Source organism: Oxyura jamaicensis, chromosome 21 (genome assembly GCF_011077185.1).
Source record: "Oxyura jamaicensis isolate SHBP4307 breed ruddy duck chromosome 21, BPBGC_Ojam_1.0, whole genome shotgun sequence".
Lineage (NCBI taxonomy): Eukaryota > Metazoa > Chordata > Aves > Anseriformes > Anatidae > Oxyura > Oxyura jamaicensis.
This window is the reverse complement of record NC_048913.1, coordinates 2,407,536-2,428,747: the sequence shown is the minus strand read 5'-3', so window position 1 is coordinate 2,428,747 and position 21,212 is coordinate 2,407,536. Positions and strand designations below refer to the sequence as shown.

General features: G+C 40.5%; 1 protein-coding gene and 1 long non-coding RNA gene across 8 annotated transcripts in view; one reads left to right on the top strand and one right to left on the bottom strand.

Moving 5' to 3' along the window:
- The window catches only part of GNB1 (G protein subunit beta 1), a 45,773-nt gene extending 43,263 nt beyond the window's left edge, over nt 1–2,510 (bottom strand). For 2 of the 5 annotated variants that reach the window (XM_035344902.1, XM_035344904.1), the window contains exon 1: nt 2,187–2,509. The gene's annotated coding sequence lies outside the window, so the exon portion shown is untranslated. Of the gene's footprint in view, nt 1–1,375; nt 1,586–2,186 lie in introns of those variants that run through there. The other 3 variants (XM_035344906.1, XM_035344905.1, XM_035344903.1) reach the window with 3 other exon arrangements.
- Nucleotides 2,511–2,562: 52 nt separating this feature from the next.
- Nucleotides 2,563–21,212, top strand: part of LOC118177295 — a 34,923-nt gene continuing 16,273 nt past the window's right edge. For 2 of the 3 annotated variants that reach the window (XR_004755736.1, XR_004755735.1), the window contains exons 1-2: nt 2,961–3,392; nt 6,331–6,400. This is a non-coding gene — a long non-coding RNA (uncharacterized LOC118177295). The other variant, XR_004755737.1, reaches the window with a different exon arrangement.

Below are 21,212 nucleotides of genomic sequence, written 5' to 3'. Positions count from 1 at the left end.
GAGCATTTTGATGGTACTAAGCAGGCACTGCGAGGTATAAAAAAAATCGTGTCACCCCTTTATCCAGTGACAGCCGATGTGAACATTTCAATACAAGTAGTTACTCCTCCCACCAGTTCCTATCTGGAGAAGCTCACAAAAATGAAGAAAAACCCACCGATCTCTCTCAATAATCTCCCCAATGCTCCTCCTACCCCCACCCAAAAAAAAGAAGCAAGCAAACTGAACGAGAAAGTAAATCTAAATACAATTACGAAATAAGATCTAGTTTGGCAAAGCTGTGGTGAGGAGGAGTTGAAAAATGAGAGCTGCCTTGCTGCAAACGCCATCTTGTTGCAGCTATTGGGCCCAGGCACAGAGAGATCCATTCATTCACAGCAAAAAGAAAATCAAACACACACCCTGGCTAATCTGCAGCCACCAAAACAACTACACGATTATCAATCAGCCCTTCTCTTTCTCCCCTCCTAAAGCACACAAGGGGAAAAAAAAATCTAATACTTTACATGTAGAATAAATTTAGAGCTTAACATAATCTCCCCGTTTTCTTGCATGCATTTCACACACGCCGGCAGCATTTTGTCTCGATTTGCATCCTTGTGTTGAGCAGATCAGCTTAAAACATGGGATAACTCTCACGATTATTGGCAGATATTTTACAGTAGCAAAATGTTTGATTTTCTGATTTCCAGTCACCCCCTCCAACTTGAGCCAACAATTCTCAAAAGCTGTTTCAATAACCACTAAAACCTTGCATTCACAGTCCTTTCCTCCTATTTTCTGCTGTGGGGACAATACATAATAACGTGGCACTCGGCATCCTAGAAAGGATGCCTAATTTCAAATGAGTCCCACCTATGACTTTGTTAGGGAATAATGAAGTATCACATTTGTTAAAATTGCACCTCAGCTTCAGGAATGATAAATTGACATCTTAGAATAATGTCCATATCCTTCTGATTTTCTTCTGGAATAGATTTTTATTTTTTTTTTAATAAAATGTATCTTTTATATGCAAGATTTTCCATCTTTTCATATCATACAAAGGTGCAGGAATTAAAAATCCTACCCCTTAGGTATCAGATCCATGGGTGAAATATATATATATATATATATACATTTAAATTAATACTAAAGCCTTTCTGATAGTCAACCAGGAACCAAAAAAATATTTTAAACATTTCCAAGGAGGAAACTCCTTTTTCCTATTGTACACCCTCCATTACCGCTGCTATGGGTGCACAAAAATATGCAGCACCGTAATAGATGGGGGAATGATAAATGTGAAGCAAAATGCATCCTCATCTGTGATCTTAAGGAGAAGAAAACACCCCCGGGCTCCCTGCCGGGCAGGGGGTGCTGGAGGCAGCCTTACCCTGTCGGTCTCGCCCCTCTCTCCTCTCAGTCAGCTTTCCACCATTACAGCAGCCCCACCATAGCTTTCTCTCGAGTGTTTTCTCCAAGCATTCCTTCTGCCGGCTTGATTTCTCTGGAAACTCACCTTTCGTATTTTAACAAAACAGTCCCCTGCCCCCCCCCCCCCCCCTTAACGCAGACCACCGCGGCGTAATTACAATTAAAAATGGATCCCCGCAAAACCCAGCGTCCCCTCCCTTTTCGCCTTAAAGCCTCCAAGAGAGAAAGGGTCCCACCCCCACCTTTTTCTCTCCTCCTCCTCCAGCCACAACCACACTTCTTTTTTAGGGGAGGCAGGAGCAGGGGCGAGGTGGGGAAGGGGAGCTCGGCGCCCCCGCCATGCTGAGGCGGCCCCGCCATGAGCCGCCCTTCCCGCCCGCTGAGGCGAGGAGGGGGATGATTTTTTTTTATTTTTTTTTAGGGGGGGCGGGGGGCGAGGGCGAAAAATGGGGGCACCAGGGCAGGCTGAGAGAAGCTGAGGAAGGGGAGGAAGGAGGGAAAAGAGAAGTGCGGCAGCGATGGGGAAGAACGGGGGAGGGGAGCGGGGTGGAAGGGCGCAGCCACGCAGAGGAAGAAGGAACCGGGGATGGAGGGGGAGAGCTGAGGGAAGGGGGGGGGGGGGGGGGGCGGCGGGAAGAGGGCCTCAGGGTGGGGCTGCGGCGGGGACGAAGGGCTCGGGGAGCCCTGTGTGGGGGCGTAGGGGGCTGAAGAAAGCCAGGCAAGGCTTTATTGGGCTCCGACCCGCCCCAACCCGACCCCCGGCCGGTTACCTGCTCATTAACGGGGCCGCTTCGGCCGCCTGCGGCTCCTGCCCGCGTCCCCGCCGGCCTGGGGAGGGGAAGGGAGGAGTAGGAGGATGGTGAGGAGGAAGGCAGCCGTCCCCGCTGGGTCTGGCCGATCCCGCCGAGGCAGCGAGCAGCTCGGGCCGTAGAGTCGGAAGCGGAGAGCAGCGGGAGGGGGGGGGGGGGGCAAAGGGGTGTCGCTGGCTCTCGGCTCCTCCTCGCACGCTCGGTCCCCGCTTAGCTCCCCGCAGCCATCGGGAAGCAAGCAGCCTGGGCGCGGTTAACCTCCCCCCCAGCCGCCCCGCCCGTGCTGCCCGGCCGGGAAACCCCGGCTCGGCTCGGCTCCTCCTCACAGCCAGCCCCCGGCACGGCGCCGCCCCGCTACCCAACCCCAGCCCGGCGGCGCCCAAGGCCTCCTTCGTTCCCCTTAGGCAGCGCCCTGCTCCCTTAGCCCCTCAGCTAACGTGCGGAGGCTGAAAAAAAGGGGTTTTGCTGCTGAGAAGGGCGCTGGAGGAGCCGCTTTCCTCCGCCCCGTCCTCGGGCGCTGCCTCCTCACAGCGCGGACAAAGGGCGCGGGCCGCCCGGGTTTCGCTTCCCGCCCTCACGGGGCGCCCAGGCCCGACGCCAGGTCGGCGGTGGAAAGCCCGGCGTAAACAGCAAAAAAACAGCCCCGAAAGTGGCGCTAAGCGGTTAAAAAGAGCGGGGAGGGAGAGCAGGGGTTGGAGGGAAAGCAGATAAACCTTTTTTCACTGAAGCGTGAGGATATTAAACATGAGAATTGTTGGCCTTTACAAATAATGGCGGAGGTGGGGGGTTGAGGCCTTAAAAAGCTGCTAGCAAGTACTAAATCCCCTTTGTATCGCCATATTTCTGTCAGGCACTTAAAAATTACAGCAACTCTGTAGGCTTCCACCTTCATAATTACATTTTGTGGTATCACTTTCAAGGGAACTTGCAGGGCCAAAGTTTACAGGGGCTTATTTTCAAATTCTACTTATGGGATCAGCATCCATCTCTCCTCTGGAAGGCATTGTAGGAAAGAGCAAGTCAAAAAATAACAGAATGTGGGGAAAAAAGTCGATTTATGTTTTACAGACTGGACCTCAAGTAACCCAGGCAGGACAGATGTTACCAATACGGGATTATTTCACTCCAGCGCTCATATGCTAAAACTTCATTACTTATTGATGGAAAGTAAGTACATGTATTGCATCATTTTTTTCTCCTATCAACATGTATAAATCTGTTTTTCCCCTATTTGTTCACACGAGAAGAAAAAAATAGCTAGAATAAAAAGTTAAAAAAGGAATAAAAAAAAATTGAAGAGAAAAGCCTATCTGGAAATATTATGTTCTAATAAAATGGAATTTAATGAAAAAAGACTAGAGACCAATTTTTTTTTCTCTGCAAACTTCTAGCCTAGCAGATTTAAAAAAAAAACAAACTGCATCATGCTTTCTGAGAAAGGTAGGTGTGGTTACCTGTAATTAGTAAGAGAAAGCATAGGTTTGTCAATTAAACTGTAGGAAAGTGGGTTAGCAATTATTCAGGTTGTCTGTTAAAAACAACTGCTATAACCTGGTGTGGTTAAGTCTTTGTTTTATAATAATCTAATGTTTGTTTCTAAATAACCTATGTGCTGTGCTAAGGCTTTAGTTCTTTGCCCTGAGATTTCCAAGTAGCAAAATAGGAAACTTACTGAAATTAGAATAAAACATTAATTAACTGTGGTCACAAATTGCATCTATTTTGTTTAGCAGCCATTGGGAAATAATTTCTTTTCCATCCCTTCCAAGAAATAGGCATGTGTGTTCATCATAGACATGAATTGCCCCCTTAAAATCTTGTATACAGGTTGGAGATGTATGTAAATATTCTTAAGAATGGAGGTAGAGATTTGTCTTGCATTCCTATCAGCAAAATACAGAATAAATAGAACTGCTTAAGAAACAACGCAACAAGTTTATTACATACGTGCAAAGTATTTTAGAGATCTAAAAAGCAGTTTTATACACTGCTGCAATATTTAAGTCAAATAGTCAAATGTCTAGAAGTGCATTTTTCTGTGTGTCCATGAGTTGTTTGTTGTTGTTGTTGTTTTTTGTTAGATAGGGGCTTTTATGCATAGCAGACATTAACATGCACTTTTGGAGATACACCAAGAAATTTTAGGTAACAGGGAATGACCTGGAAGAAGCCTGTATAACAAACAAAAATAGATTCCTGAAGTTCATAACAAATAGTAAATAATATTTTATTTCTCTAAGAGCTCTGGCATTGAGATTTTGTTATTGGACTGGAAGATTCACTGTATTCATTGTCTATATCATAATAAAATTATAGTACCTAAACTTTTTTTTTTTTTTAAAGCAAAATATACATAATGATCTTATCCTGTCCAGGAATCTTTAATTTATTTTTCATTCTGATTTTTTAGGCATTCTCTGATTTATAAGAGGTAAAGGTAATGTCCTGTCTTGAGGTCTGCACTGCACCAACTCTTAATCTGTGGAGGTTGGTTAAGGAAATAGGACAGTACAAATAGAGTTATATCTGCTGAGTGACAACTAATTCTTTTACCACACCTATTCTTTTGTAAAAACACAACTGTGCAGTAGTTCCTGTTTCTGATCCGGTGTTTTAATTACATCTCATCTCCAGTGAAAAAAATTGATTGATATATAGCTATACTACTAGTATGAAGAGAGATTATGAAGACTGGAAATTTGTTGTTGACAGGATGGATGGTTGTTTGAGGTGGTGTGGGTTCTTTTTTGGTTTGGTTATGTTGGGGTTTTCTTTGTAGATCTGGACAAATCAGTTGTGCTGAATTTTAAAAACTTCCTGAAGAATCGCACATTACTGTGCACAACACAATGCACAGAATGTTTCATTCTGGTGTCTTCATGTAGTCCCATCCTGGAAGCTACTATATGTACGTTATCCTTATGTACATCCAAAACCCATCCTAAATTGTATATGGTGCAAGTGTGCAACAGTCACCAGAAGTAAGTGGACTTAATCCATGTATGAGTTTATCTGTTTCTGTGTCACATTACCGTTTCAGATTAAAAAAAAAAAAGTTGGTAACTAAAATTTCAGCTGGAATTACCTGAAGACCTAATATACATATATTTATTTTTGTTAATTATGCATATTTTTTTAAAACGAGTACAGTTTGAGGTAGCTAGTATATCCCAAGCAAATTAAAACACCTAAAATAGATGGGAATTGTAACTCACGTTAATTTCACAAAACAGTGCGAATTCTCATGCCAGGGGCTTCCGTACATGCTAGGACTAGGTCAGCTGAAGTGAAGAGAGATTTTTTTTTCCTCAAGAAGCTTGATTTAGATCTGAAGAAAACCTCCTGTAAGCAGGTTGCTCCGTAATTATTCTCAGTTGCAAAATTTCTTGCACCTTTTTCTCAATCATCTTATATTAACCCCTTTATAGAGCATGCCAAATTAGATAAATCTTTAGACAGATTCACTCGTTTATGTGTTTCTTCAACTGTTTCAAACATGAAGACAAAACTAGCCCAAATCTATAGTATTTGGTATGCTATTAGAACACCTGTTTTTGCAGGCTGCTCTGTCACTCAGAACCTGCATGTTACAGCACATTGATGAAGCTGTGAAATATCATTGTTTCAAGTTGTTCATTGAAAACAAAAGAGGTGGTTGTTAAAATGGCCATCTCCATAAGTACTGTATATATACCATGAAACTTTTCCAAACGGGGAACAATTATGCCACACAATTTTATATTTTTTTAATGATTCCTGATTTATAAGACATATGCTTAAAGAGAGCCAGTGACTGCATACCTAAAAAGTTGCTTTTTGGTTCCAGCCTCCAGCATCTGCTTACCGTCTTGCACACGTTTGTCTGCCGTCACTGATAAAAACAAAGGTTACTAAGAGTCTTTAAAATACCTGTGAAGTAGACTTAAGAATCTTGACGACCAAAAAAATGCCACTTTTCTTCCCTGATCTATGATGGTTTTGTGATGAGAAAATAAGGATGGAGTACTCCCAGCGAGTGAAAATCCTAGAATGTTTTTTACATTCTGGTCTTCTCACATCTGTATTGTAGTCATCAGACCTGCAAAATTCTGTTTTACATTTGCAGGACACTACATCATGCAACTTGAGGGCTCAGATGGCCACGGATATCCTACTCAGACATCTCTGCTGCAGAGGTAATAACCTTCATTGAATGTGTGGATGAGACAGATTGTGTTAATGAACTGCTTCAGGCATCCCAACTATACCTTTTGTCAAATGCATGGCTGTATCTTTACCACTAAGGCAATTAGAAATACAGAGCTGGAAGGTGCAGTTCAGTTTTTGAGTCTAGCAGCTCATACGACAAGTAACCATGCCCTGGGATGTCCTTTGAAAGCTGTGGAAACTGTTTAGGAACAGTTAAATTTCTCATTCGGTGATGCCGTAATGTATAGAGCAGTGTTTTTGGAGGAATCCATACTGGATCTTGATCATTGTAACAGTTAAAAAGACAACTGTTGCTTGTCTTAGACTGCAGGAGTAGGAAATCTTGTTCAAAAGCAGAAAGATAGAAGAACAGATATTACATAGTCCTGAGAGAAGGCGTTCTTGTTAAACAAGAAGAGCAAGGATGTAACTTGGTCCCCAAAGTATTAATGAGTACAAGTTTTATTTGCAAGTGAAATTGCCTTGTATACTGCTTAGAAATGTATTACATTCATGTTTTATTGAATGTTTTGTCAGTATTTTTGTAATTCCTTGGAATCCAATTCATTTTTGCATACAAATAGCATTGTTATTGCATTTTTGTAATCAAAATTTACATATTCTTGTCTGAGTAAATATACTGCATGATTCTTATGGTAACTTCAGATGTTCCTGGACTTTGAAAAAATAATCGTCACCAAACAGGTGTAAATTACACTCTCCAAAGGGCAAAACCCAGCACTTACCAAAATCGTGTATCACCCAAGATGGTATAAAAATACTTGAGAAATAGAAAATAATTATTTTGCCCGTTTCTCCATTTGTGACATCCCAGGTAAGTGTTTCTAATGAATTTACCCAAAATAATAACTGAGGAAAGTACCTCATATTCCAGTATCAACACACCAACGCTTTTTTCCATTGCATTGTATTTTGTCTGCCTTTGTATTCCTTGATTTCTAGTAGACAGAATTGCATACGTTCTACAAAAAACTGCAGAGATTCATAGAATATTCGCTTATTTTGATTTGTTTCAAGTTCTCACGTGTTTGGTCCCATCTTTCCACCAAAGTTAAATGACAGAGTGTTTCAGCTCAGCTATGCGTCATTCCCAAGTCTATTCTGAGGATCAGGAATTCTGATTTATTTATTTCTTAAACTGATTTCTAACTTTTCAACCTGCTGTTCTTTGCCAGTTCTTTAACAATTAAGTTAAAATCATGCTGCTACTTTCCTGGACCCAAGTAGCAGAATATCAACATCATTCATTAAAGGAAATAAATAAAAGCTTACTGAATAGAAATACCCAGTGAGGCCAGGCAGAGGAAAAAGTAGGAGTAACTGAGTCTCCTTAGCTACATTCTGCAGTCTCACAGTTTCTTTCAGCTTGCCTATTACAATGGAACTAAAAAGTTATTTTAAAATGAATTCTGAGAACAAAACATGAAATTAAGAGAACATTTTTAGTCAGAATATAAATGACACAATTTTAAAGTAGCATAAACTAGCTTTGCAAGTCGTCATGTAATTTAGCACAAAAAGGCAGGAAAGTCCATATACCTGAGTTTCTTAACTAGTACAGTCTTGGAAGATGATACTGAACTTACTATGGTGTGGATTATTGTGGTTCTTCTGTGAAATGGATTCAAGAATACTTAATTCAGAATTGTTGAGAGACTTCGCAAATTGCTCTAAAATCCTTTGGAAAAAAAAATAATGTGTGAGCCAAACAGAGCAGTCCTGAAGGCCCACACTGTCCTATAGATTTCATTCTACTGCATCAGCGTGCATGTGTGTTATTGTGAACGTCATAAGCATATCAATTATGTGATAGTAAATACCATTCTTAACAGAAGTAGAATAAGCTACACAGTGACAGTACACACTGACAAGCATATGTCCAAAAAGGAATTGTGTGTATTTTTGTTTTGTCATAAATTCTGGTTGAGGCAGTTTTATTTCTAGAGGAAAACTGTATTCAGTTCCTGTTGCCCTGTGACCCAATTAAGATCCACGCTATGCATCTCTGACTTCAACAGTCATAAAAAATCATTGCCTAGTTCCTGAATGGGATTATTATATTTAGCAGATCTTGAAGCATTTCCTAAAGCCAGAATATATCACTTCTCTTGTCTTAGATGTAGGAAACTGATGGATATCCATGTGAAATTATTTAGCCACTACCACCTAGCAGTTTATGGAAAGAAGTGAGAAGAAACATCAGTGCTCCTTGAACCTGGATCTATGGTACTGACTACAAGGAATACTAATTTTATACTCTGATACAATTGTACAGAGTGATCCAAATATATAATTTAGCAATCTATATTTATACTTGTTCTACAAACTAACAGAGCTTGTCTGCTGGGAGTAAGCTCTGTTCTGAATTTTCCTATATGCTCATCTTACAACCTTGAGGCATATATGGGTGTCTCAAGGTTGGTCCAAGCCTGTTTGCACACTTACCAACTACTTTTTCTTCCCTTTTTTTTTCTTCTATTTGTGCAAACCCATTTGGAGCAAGCCAGAAGAATATTTTTTTTTTATTTTATTTTTATTTTTTCCACAACCAGAATTGTATCAGAAATCTTTTCCATGTCCTGGTAATTGTAAGATCTCGTTCTGTTTTTCTTTCATATTCAAGTGTGTATTGCTAGTTTACTTGTTTGTTTTTTTCCCTATATCTTTACGCTCATCAAGCCATAAATCAACTTCTTAAAAATCCTTGGGTGCTGGAGCACGACAAAGAGGCTGCAAACCTGCCTTGCCTGGGCAAATGGATGTTTTGCAACATGATGAAATCCCTTAGTGGCATGAAACAGATATTGCACTGGTTTGAATCACAGCAAACATTGCCAGGAACAGGGGAGAATATAGAATTTAAAATATATAGAATATAAAATAGCATCTTCTTCAAAACCCTCTTACCATACAGCCAGCATAGGTTGTTTGGAGCTGAGCTGGATCTGAAGCAGTAAGTGTACAGATATTAACGAGCAAGCAAATGGATGTATTTCTTGTATGGACACCTATCCTGCAGCTATAATAGTAACAAAGGGCATTGTTATCATAGTCTTAGAGATAGGATTCTACAGAGCGTGTCTGTACATCTATGGATATATATATTTGTAAATACACATGCATACACACCAAGTGTACAGTCTTCTTTTAAGTAACTGATCTTTTCAGTAGCATGAATGCAGATGAAGCAGTTTGAGTAAAAGCCTAAAGCCTATTATTTTCCCATTTAAAGGGACTTTCCTCAAGGGTGTAATTGTCTCATTGGGCAACTAACAGGAAAACAACTGGTACCCTGGAGAAGCTGAGAATTTAGAATCCACGTTGAGACTTCAGCCTAGCTACTAAACTTTCCATGATGTCAGATGCATCAGACCTGCGGTGAAGTTTGTCTGCAGGAAATACCTTCAAGTACAAAAAAGAATCTGCTTATCTAGCTACATGTCAGATTCCCGTAGAAGATTCTTCGATCCTTGACATAGCAGTTCAGAAAGTGGGCACGGTGAAGTAGCTTCCGAACACTGAATTACTGAACAGGGTGATGCTCTTTCAGAGAGTTATACTTATTTCATTGCTGCAGTTGCAGTAAAGCTTCAGTGCTGCTGCAGATTCCAGAAAACAAAAACTGCATTCATAAGGCAAAAATATTTGGAGTAAGGGACTCGTATCACTCTCTTTGGAGAATCTATGTTTAGCCAAACAAAGCCTATTTGTGGCAAAGGAAAAGGATGAGGCCTGCTTAGAAAATTCAGTAGTCATTCATTTAATTGCAAGAGATAATAAAATGAGCAGATTCAATAATGGTTACTTCCTGTATTGCAAAAGTAAGCATTTATTTCGGAAAGTATACTGGAACTGAGCAAAATCGTCTGAAAAATGCTAGACTTCCACCATCCATGTCAAGCAAAATTGGCAACTGAATTCAGCCCAATCACTCTGTTAATGCAGTGGGAGAGAACTCAGTGAAGAACAAAAAAAGTACACCTATCTTACTGTTTCAGAAGAAAAAATCTCAGTGAATGCTACAGAAGATGCATAGAGGATATTTATAGACTGTATGACAATTTCTCCTAAAAATGCTAAAAAGAATTGCTAAAAAGTTAGCATGCAGGACTCTTATCTACCTTGCTGTTCAGTTGCTGATAAGAAAAAAGACTTGAAACAAATCTACTTTCTCAGCTCTCTAAAAATTCACATCTTTTGAACATGAGAGCAAGTCCTCTAATTTATTAAAAAGTAAAAAGAACTTTCTTGTGACCTCTGAGACTCGGGTACAGTAAACATCCCACATCTCAAACCAGTTGACAAAGATCCTAATTTTGCAAGACCCTTTCTTGTGAGCACCTGTTCAAAAAAGATGCACTTATAAAATTCACGTTTCCAAGCAACGAAACAAAACAAAGTAAAACATCTCTGTCAGGGGAACTGACAGAGGCAGTGTCCTCATTAGTAAAGTCTGATTTTCTGAGGCCAAGCAGTACGATTCCAAGAGTTCAGGGGAGATTTTAAGTTACTTGAACACATGACATGTAGGAGTTTTACCCTTGTCTTAACAGAGCCATAATGTCACTGTGCATACCTGAATGCTGAAGCTGGTTATAAAAAACAAACCAAAAGCAGACAACCTCTTGGCATGTAGTGCCACAGCAAATGGTGCAATGGGGAGAAAGGTGAGCACGCTTTCCAGCCTTACTACCCGTGAGGTGGGCAACTTCACAATAGCAACTTCTACAACAGCAGGACAATATTGTTGGTACTTCCCCTACAGAGCAGAAAAGCAATGGTTTATGGCAGTGGGCTTGAAATTCCAGAGTTGGAGACTGATCTTTTCAGTTTTATTCTTGGCTTAGCTATGGAGTCTGACTTTAAATGAATTATTTACTTCCTTTGTTTTATGTGCACCAGTGAGGAATGGACATAATATTGTGCAATGGTATTGCAGACTTAAAACAGTAACACCTTCAATGTATTTTGAGATTTTGGAGGTTGGAAGAGATGAAGAAATTGTAACTGTTGTTGCTGCTGTTATTGAATTCTGTCTGTCAGCTGTAGAAATAGGATTTGAAATCCATTGTAAGGGATATGGGACAAGTTACAACCTTTTTCTGGTGGGATTCATGTGTGAAAATATGTGCTTGAGCCAGCAGGAAGTCTCTCTTTGGGAAGAATTAACGTGTGAGTAAATAAACAGCAGGCAAAACTAGTTTCTTATACAAAGACAATTACACATCATGGAATAAATTAAGCCCCTCTACATGTATATTTTTGCTTAAGCAAAACTATTGAAAACAATTTTGATGGAAAATATTTTGAAAACCTTAGAATGCAGATTTGGACTAATGTTTTAAAGGGTTAAGACAAGCATTCAAAAATTAGATAGTCAAAGTAACATAAACCACAGGCTTTCCCCACTGATAACAGGTCTCCAGGAACATGCACAAAACTAGGAAGAGAACTCACAAACAAGCAGTGTGATTAGTTACTTCTCCATAAGCCTGTAGCTTTCAATTAGCTGAACAAACTAGTTTTGGATAAAGTCTATTCTTAGGTGATTATTATGTGCTGAATTTTGATGCTTGATTGAAGACATTTTTTACTTGCGAACTGTAACAGCTGGAAACCAGGTTTTATATTATACTGTGAACAACATGCTAACAATTTTTTTACGTAAAAAAGCTCAGCAACAGAGCTATAATATTTCCTGTGTGTGTTTAGGCTGAGTTATGCTGTTACATTACTGATGTGTATTATGCTAATCCAATAAAACATAAAGACTATTGTATCTTTTGTATCTTCTACCACACTGGTACCAGTAGGGATTTGCATTGGTAATATAACAGCAGCAGAACAATCTAGAGAATTGTTAAAGTTTCCTATTTTGAGGTTATGGATCCAAGCCTACAAGTCAGTAAAATTCCCCACTAACTTCAGTGACTCCTGAAAAGTTTAGAACTAGGGAAAAAAAAAGCACCATGAGAGACAGACACAGCAATATGCTATTCATCACGTAATTAAAAACACAAATAACATATATGGTGAAAATTTCAAATAAGTGAATTTACTGCAGTATTTTGAACAGCTTAGATTACTGGATAGCGTTTTTAAGAATCGTTTGCTTTCCTTTGAATTTAGTATTTTAAAATAAATGATCAAGTAGTACTGGAAATAAACTAGTGCAGTCCACACAGACAGAGCAGAACACTGCCCTTGGATCATTTTTCCATGTTCATACCTTCTACTTAATTTTTTGGACATACGGATTACGGACTACCACGATAATATACCTGAAGATAATTTAAAGAATATGTCAAAGGAGAAAATGAAAAAGACACCCTGAAAACCAATTGCTATCCATAACATCTTATAATATTAGAAGCTTAAGAAGTGAATGTACTTGTCACAATTTAAAAATGTGAGTTTGCTTTTTTTTGCATTTCGTTTGGTTTTATCATCAGATTAGTCAATTGCAGTTTTTGCATCTGCCATAGTTCTTTACTGTGTGTGTGTTTGTGTTAAATCCTCATAATCCTCCTTTGTAATACAAATAACCAGGAATATTTTCAGCATTTTTAATAAAATATTCTTCCACTGTCAAAATTAATGTTGGAGTTTCAGCTAAAAGCATTATGTGGTTTATTAATACGCACTAGTCAGCAAGTCTACATCTAGATAGAGTATCATCCTCGGGCATTTGTTATTGATTGTACTGCTATTTATTATTTATTAATCTGCTGCTGTGAGCATCTGAACATGGCCAAGGCTCAGTGAGTCCTTTTTCTCATACATATGCATGAGCAAGTGGGTGATGTGGTGGGGGTTTTAAACACTTGCCACTTCCCAAAGCAAACGATTGCATTTGGCGCTGAGGTGACTCCCAGTTTCATGCTTTCATGCTTTGTCTGGCGTCTTGTGGTAGGCTGCACGTTAGTAACATAAGGCTGTCAGATTTGATCCAAGGGCAGTGTTCTGCTCTGTCTGTGTGGACTGCACTAGTTTATTTCCAATACCACACTTGATTAACCTGGGCTGCAGCTAGATCAGCCCCGTGTACTTCTGCCCACACGTAGGGTGATAGAATCGAGGGGAGGTCTCAGGAACGGATAGATTCAATTGGAGCAGGGGGTGGTGGTAAGAGAGCTGTAGCTCTTCCTGTCCTCCTCCTCCTCCTATTGTAACTAGTGGGAAGAGTCTGCATCCTGCAACACATGACGAGCAATTAGCTGCTCAGGCCTCTCTCCCCCTGCTCGTGTTGCTGCTGTACTGCTGTCTCTTCTGGCTGTGCTAGCAAAAGGTACTGAAGCAGGTGCTGCTGCTGTTCCTCTCCCCAGCATAGCATGTTCTGTTCTGAGGTAGGTCGGTGATAGAATAAACTATGCCTGGTCGAGCTTAGTCATAACCGCTCTGCAAATGCCGCACGCTGGTTTTGTTATACCCAGAAAGCATTCTTGTAGGGAACACGTTCACCATGTAGTGAAGCACTAGTAGCACAGCCACACGTCCTAGAGATAGCTCTACAGGCAGGTTTCAGAACTGAAAGCATCAAAAGCTGCCCTGGTGTATTGCCACACCTGGATTTAGCCCTGCCGTACAGTGCTTCACTGCCATGGCTGTGCCACCTCTGCAGTCCTGGCGAGGACCTTGGCACGTACACAAATGCCATGAATTAATGCCAGTTTGTACAGCCCTAGCTCAGAGGTTTTAATGGTGTATCACACTTTCTGCATTGTTGTTCTCCTAGCACACCTAGGGTGCTGCCAGAGCTTAGTTACAACATTTTGTTGTTGTTTTTATTTTTGTTGATGTACTTTTTTCATATCTATTTCAATCTGAGGCTCAAACTAGACTAGCCATCAGCCCAGAGTCTAGCAAGTTGTTTTTAAAGGCCACCAAAGCCTAGATAAAAATGGAGTAATTGAGATTAGCCTATTAAAAATTAGCTTTAGCTTAGGTGGTGACTTGGCCCAAGCCTGGTTTTCCATAGTTCTTACTCTGCAGTTGTGGCACATTTATATTATGGCGAAGTACCCACTGCCATCAGTAAGAGTTTTGCCTGGTTTGTTATAGAAGTAGGGCTGAATGGCAAAAATAGTCACCTTTGACACACACTTTGGTGACTCTTGCATTAGGGACTAGGTTCAGCTTTGTAGAGAGTTAGTAAATGCAACTCAACTGTTAAGAATATTTTTGGGCTTAAGTCTTGTCCTTAAGAACCACTTGGTCTGTTGTGCTGCCTGTCTTGTATGCTGCAGCTGAAGGTACTGGGTGTAAAAGCTAACTGTTCTATAGTCAGCTGAGTTTTCACACAGCACAGGCAAGGCTTAAATATATTCCCTGCTGTTCTGCATATAAGGAGGTGGAGGGAGGAAATCTGGAGAGGAAGCTGAACTTCCTGTGCCAGAGTTTTTATACTGGAGCCTTCCCTGAATTCAAAACAATGCAGCAACAGCTTAAAATATGAATCACTAGAACTGCAGACATGCAGGATTTGATTGTCTGCCAGGAAGACCCCACAACTGTGATTAGGGATTCATGTGTTTTTTTGTAAATCCATAACAGAAACAATCTGACTCATTTTTGGACCTAGCAGTTGCCTCCTTCTTCCCCCACCCCATCTCCAGACTGAGTAGAAACTCCCTCTTTGTAGTTTCATTTCTCTGAATGTTGTTTCAGATTTATGAAGTAGCTAATTTGGGCATCTGGATTAATCACAGGCACGTGGATAAATGACTGCACAAGCTGAGATACAACAAAAATGGGCACCAAATGGCCATCTTACAGGACCAGGTCTAAGCAGACAATCAAGGGAGGTAAAAAGTAAAACAGACTGTGGAAAATAGAATTCTCAGCTAACTAACACTTGCTGTTTTATATTTTATAACTATAAATGAAGATATCACCAAACTAATCCTGTAAGTTACCAAGTTACCCTGATTTGGTTTCCTGTTACTTAGTTATAATAGTGTTACCTAGCATCTCACACACTGATTAAAGCTTAGAGAGTTTGGATTATGAATTTCAGACCTACAATAATGAGATATGTTTGGAAACAAAGAGGTAGGAATCAATACAAAACTTACATTTTTTGTAGTTATTATAGCATAGCACTAAGCAATTGTTTTACAGTATTGCTAGCTGCAATTCCCTTAAGAAAACATTTTTTTTTTCCAAATAGCTGATCATTTTGATCAAAACCTATTGGAACAAGAGCATGTGCTGATGAAATAACAGTTTTGTTGTTGAAGACAATGAGAGAAACTGGAGAAAAGGAAAATCTCTTTCTTTTCTGGGCTGCAAGAGCATTATTCCTCATGTTCTTTTTTTAATCCAGGCATTTCCTGTACTTCTAAAACATCATCTCCCACAGGAGGGGGTACTTGCATAGCATCTTCTACCCAAAAGCACCATGCAAAGCAGTAGGTAGATTGCATTTATTTTTTGTGCTTTCAAGCAGCTCACCATTTCTGATTAAACAGGTCCTGTAGAAGCATCTGCTCTGCTCTGATTTAGTCTTGCCAGTTTTCTCACCACTGGGACTCAAATCAGCAGCACACTGAGCTGACCGCTGTAATCACAAGCCTGTGCTGAACTCTCACCGTATGAGATGATGCAATGCCGGTCTAAGTAGTGCAATAAAAAAACATTGCATAGGTAGCATCAAAGCATAAAGCCTGCCGGCACAGTATGAGGAGGTAAACAGGATGATTAGGTATCCAACTCACATGATATTTCCCATGGTTTGCTTTATGCAGCTGTTGATTCTAGGCCTACATTCGGTAGAAATAAATTTAATGTCACAGTTAAATTCAGGTGAAATTCCTAAATGATAGGATCTAGGCAAGTTGGAAAGATGATGTCATTAGATTTTTATAATTAAGGGATTGAAGCACGTGACATATGATGAGAAGACAAGTAAGCTGGGTTTCTTTAGCCTCAAGGCTCAGGTGAGATCGTGCCAATGATGGTATACAACACCTGATGGGAAAGCATAAAGAAGAAAGAGGAGGAGTTTTCTCAGTAGGCACCCACTGACAGGGCAAGAAGCAGCAGCAGCAAAACGAAATGAGAAAAAAATTCCACTCAAATGGTCAAAAAAGCTACTTTTACTGTAAGGGTGGTCAGGCACTAGAGCAGGTTGCTCAGAAAGATGGAATCTGACTTTGGAGGATTCAAAAGGAGATTAGGTCCAGAGCAAGCCCTTCTAGGTGACCCTGCTGTGTGCAGGAGGGTTTGGCTGGGTGACATCCAGGTCTCTTCCAACCTCAATTCCTCGGAGCTTCTGTAACTTCTCTATTTAGCCAAGGGAAGTAGGGGAAAAGCCATTGAAAATGGTGTTTTTAGATGCCCAGAATATTAGTGGTGGAGCAGGAATCTGTCACATTCCAGGATGTTTCTAGATTGAAAGATAGCCTTTCCTATTAGCACAGAATGTTTCTTGAATATCATAGTGAAAGTAACGGAGTATATACTTTACTCTCCCTGTGGCCCAAGTCACTCGAACTTGAGCATTTTGCAGCAGGTATGGAGGACATCTTATCTAGTAGGCTTTTTGATCTCACTGTATGCTATTTTAAAGTAAGGCGTGGAAAGCATGTTTATTTTTTCCCTCCAAATAAAGTTAATTAAATTTCATAAGAAAATTAAATGTTACTTTCCAGCACCTAATCTGAAAAAGCGACGTTCACACGGGGTCTCTGAGGCTCACCGGTGCCATCTCGTGGAAAAAGGCAGTTTAGGCGTAGTAACAGACGTGGAGGGCCAGCTCTCCAGATACACGTGGTGTATTTATTTTTATGGCCTTCTGGTTAGCTAGCTGGTCACAATGGTATTGCCACCTCATGCTTTAAAAAGAGATGAGGTGACCTCATGTGCAGTGCAGAACAGCTTCCTTTTACCTTCTTCACAGGACGTGGGTGTCTCTCTGACAACTGCCTTTTGACAAGATAGGCATCCATTTGGGAGGCATTGCCCAGGGGTAAGTGACAGCGTTTCTTGCCCCTCTGAGCTGTGCAAAGCTTCTTGCCTAGTCCGATCTGATGCAGTGTGGGGCTGAAAGCAGACTCCAGAGGCCTCTGAATTAGACTGAAGATTTTGTATAGACTAAAGAGCAAAGACTAAGTTTCAACAAGATAGAAATGAGCAAAATTATAAAAATAAGTGAGCGTACAAACTGTCAAAGGAGTAGCATTCTTTAGTGTTAAAACATCTAAGGTAGCATCTGGCAGGACATTTGACCCTCCTACTTGATCTGAGCTACTTGGGAAAGCAAGGTAGAGGAGAGTCAGGTAAGAACAAAGCACTACAGTGCAGATTCAGGCATTTGTACATTTGGAAAAAAGTTATGTCCTTTCTGCAAGGCACCCAAAGGGAGCTTTTAATATCACGTAGTCTGTTTCCCCTGTCAGTAATTTAAGTAAGATTGCTCTAAGTTTCTCCTTTATTTAAAACTGGCTTTAAAGGCTTCTTCCCTTGGGATTGGCATCTACCTGACATGTCCATAGCAACTTGCTTAGTACTGACAGATTCTAGAAAGAGAATGGGTAATGAAGGGAAGATGATCAGGAGAATATTTTCATAAGCAGCTTTTCCAGTAGTTAAAGCTGTGCTGGGCATTGCACTTTCCCATTGTGTGAATCTCAAAGGCTGGGCTTTGCTTACACTGCACAGACTGTTTCTTTTCCTGTTGTTTGAATTTGCAGTTAGGTATTTCCCAGCTGCTTTGAAAAGGTAGGGAAGGAACTGGAGAAGATGCTGCAGAACTCTTTACATCTTGGACCAGCCATTTATTCCTTCCAGTATTCCAGCAATTACTAACTTTACAATTTCTATGCTTAACAGGGGGCTAAAAGAGCAAACTGCAAAACTGAAGAGACTGGAATATATGTGTACAGAGTGAAACCTTTCTGTTGAACCAAAATGTCTAACTTTGTTGTCGTTAAGGTAACTGAGTGTTTTCACATAGCACGCTGTAGCTGCTGCATCTGCGCTGTACTAATGTTCCACGGACATAAAACATTCTGGTAGCAGTTCTCAGAAAGCGTACGTGCCAGATCTTTATAGCTGGCCATGTTTGCTGCAGGTTACTTAGCAATTCTAATACCAGAAGACCCTCTTCTGAAGCGGTACAGACAAAACAAAAATCTCAGCACTGAAATGAGGTATATGCAGCCTTTGAAGTACAAAACCCATGACAGATCATAATACTTGGTTTGCCTAGATCAGGGCCCCTTTTTCATTTATGTCTATAAATCTTGTAGTAAAAGCAGTAATAATAAACCATAATTAATGGTGGAAACGGACAGGTTTATGCAGAAATTACAGAAAGAGTTGGAAAGAAAACCTTCCACTTTTCTAACTTTCTAAATCTAACTTTCAAAACCAAAACTTAAATGAGAAACTTGAGCCAGAAGTCAGGCCCAGCCAACCAAAAATCATAAACATCAATGTGACTAACATGTGCCCTGAAAACTAACCAACAGTTTGAATTCAAGACTCACAGATAGTGTAGAAGCCAGATCTTACTCTGGTAAATCAGTTTTTAATTTCTGTTTTGTAAGAAATGAGAGAATTGTTATTTGCCAGCAAATATTTAGTAATTCTTCAGTTATTTGGTGCAAATGTTTATTCACTTTGAGTTACCAGTTGATGGGCCAGATAATAATGGGCTTCAGTAATGCAGTAGTGGTTTATTTCTGCTGAAGGCCTGTTTTAGTATTAGGATTCTAGCAAAGTAAAAATTACTTTTTACCAAAGTACTTTCTGGATTACATGCATACACAGAGGTCATCTACTCCTAGTACACAGCCATTTGAGCTGGAAGCCAGCAAACCCGTTCTGTAATACATACTCTGACAAAGGTGGTGTCATAGGTTCAGTGTGTGGCAGTCAAAACCAAGGTTGAATCCATTTCACCAGGGCACACCTCATCTTCAGTGAAGAATGACAAATGATTTTTTAATGTAAAACTAACATGAGTTAGGTTTTAAAAGCAATTACAAAAAATCTCCCATAGATTAAACCATTTAAGTGCAATCTCCTCCCTCAGAATGAAGGGCTGACACTCCGCCCTCCCCCCCCAACCCCCCCTTTTAATTAATATAACACCCAGGACCAAGTCATAGATACTATTGGAAGATGTAACAAAGATCCCTGCTCCTGCAGGAATTCCTGACCGTTTGTGTATTTCAAACTTGCTGCTTAATGCAGCATCCAGCCCTCAGGACAGTAAGATCTATTTTATTAATTGGTAGTACAGCACATACTGCACGGTGAATAAATGGTATTTGGGGGCAGTGAGGCAGACAAAGGCAAATGCAAGGCAGGAAAAGAAATGGCTTTTCTCCAACTCTTACTATATTCAGACCCTATTGATGCTTCACTCTTGATGTTGCAGGTTTACCACCTAATACTCTCCAAAGATTATAATGTATTGATCATAAAAAGTCATTATAGATGTACCACTTTACTTACATTGTTAACGAGCTTGGCTATAAAGGGATTTGCAACCTGAATTTCATGACAGAGCCAAGGTATAATTTGCTCTGGGCTATAAAGCCCATGAATTATTGAGGCAATTTACTTCCAAGCCTGCATTTTCCTTCTGAGCACAAGCGCTCATGGTGAGCGCATTTGTGTGAGAGAGGAGAGACAGGACTGCAAGCTGCTGACAGTGATAGGAACACTGACTTGCTCCACCAGGACATCTCCCCATCGTAAGTTCTTGCACACAGCCAGCAAATAATTGTTTTGGCAGTTATTTTCTGCTATTTTGGACAAATGAGAGAGGAATTTCATGTTCAACAGTGCCAAACAAGCACCAAATTCAATTCACAACAAAAAATGCACTTTAGGTTTTTACAGAGAGGAGCTTTTGCCTTAGAGATGTCACAAAGCTTGTGTGGATATAATCAGACTTCAGCAGATCTAGCAGTGGTGAAAATGCTGGACTGACAAATCAGAATTCTTAGATCCTCCCTCCAGCTGAGTTTATAGCCTGCTGTGTGACCAGTCTCCTGCTCAATGTTCCATTTGAGCCTGGTTTCCTAGGGCAGAGAGGTTTTCTAATCACACTCGGTCTGTCCCACCTTCCCTCTTCCCATTCCCCGCACCCAGCTAATAATTCAGAATCCACTGACCAATTTCCATGAAATCTGATGGAGAACTGGAGGTCTCAAAGACATGAAGATCCTGAAGGATTCATGAAAACAGGAGCTGGGCAGAGAAGAGGGATCTTACACACGTCCTAAGTATAAGAAAAGCTTCTGCAGCAGTTTACATATCATTAAGCGTTAAGAATTTGTCATAACATACAGAAAACCAAGTTCTATTTGCTCTGCTATTCGAAGAACTCAGATGTGTTTGGATTTTTTAAGTTATTTTTTATATAAGCCTTCCCCTCTAAACTGATTCCCACCATGGTAGGCACTGTGGGAGAATTTCCCATGTTAAAGGACACTCGCCTTAAACACAGGACCAACAGGATGGGAAAAGAAGCAGGGACATAAGAGAGGAAGTGGCTTTGTGGAGGTCACCGAACAGACTTCTAAACACAACACATCACAATAGCACACCCACGGGCAGCTGCAAGCAGATTTCCTTAGCCAGGGAATAGAAAACTTCAGTGTTCTGAAGAATTACTCAATACCAGTGCTGTTGACAGAACTCTGCACTTTTCAGTGCGTTCCTACAACAGGTGAGAGCAGCCTGATATACCACCAGTAAGACACAAACACTTGCATCAATGCTGTCAACATAGCTCTAGTGAACGATGCTGTATTTAACATC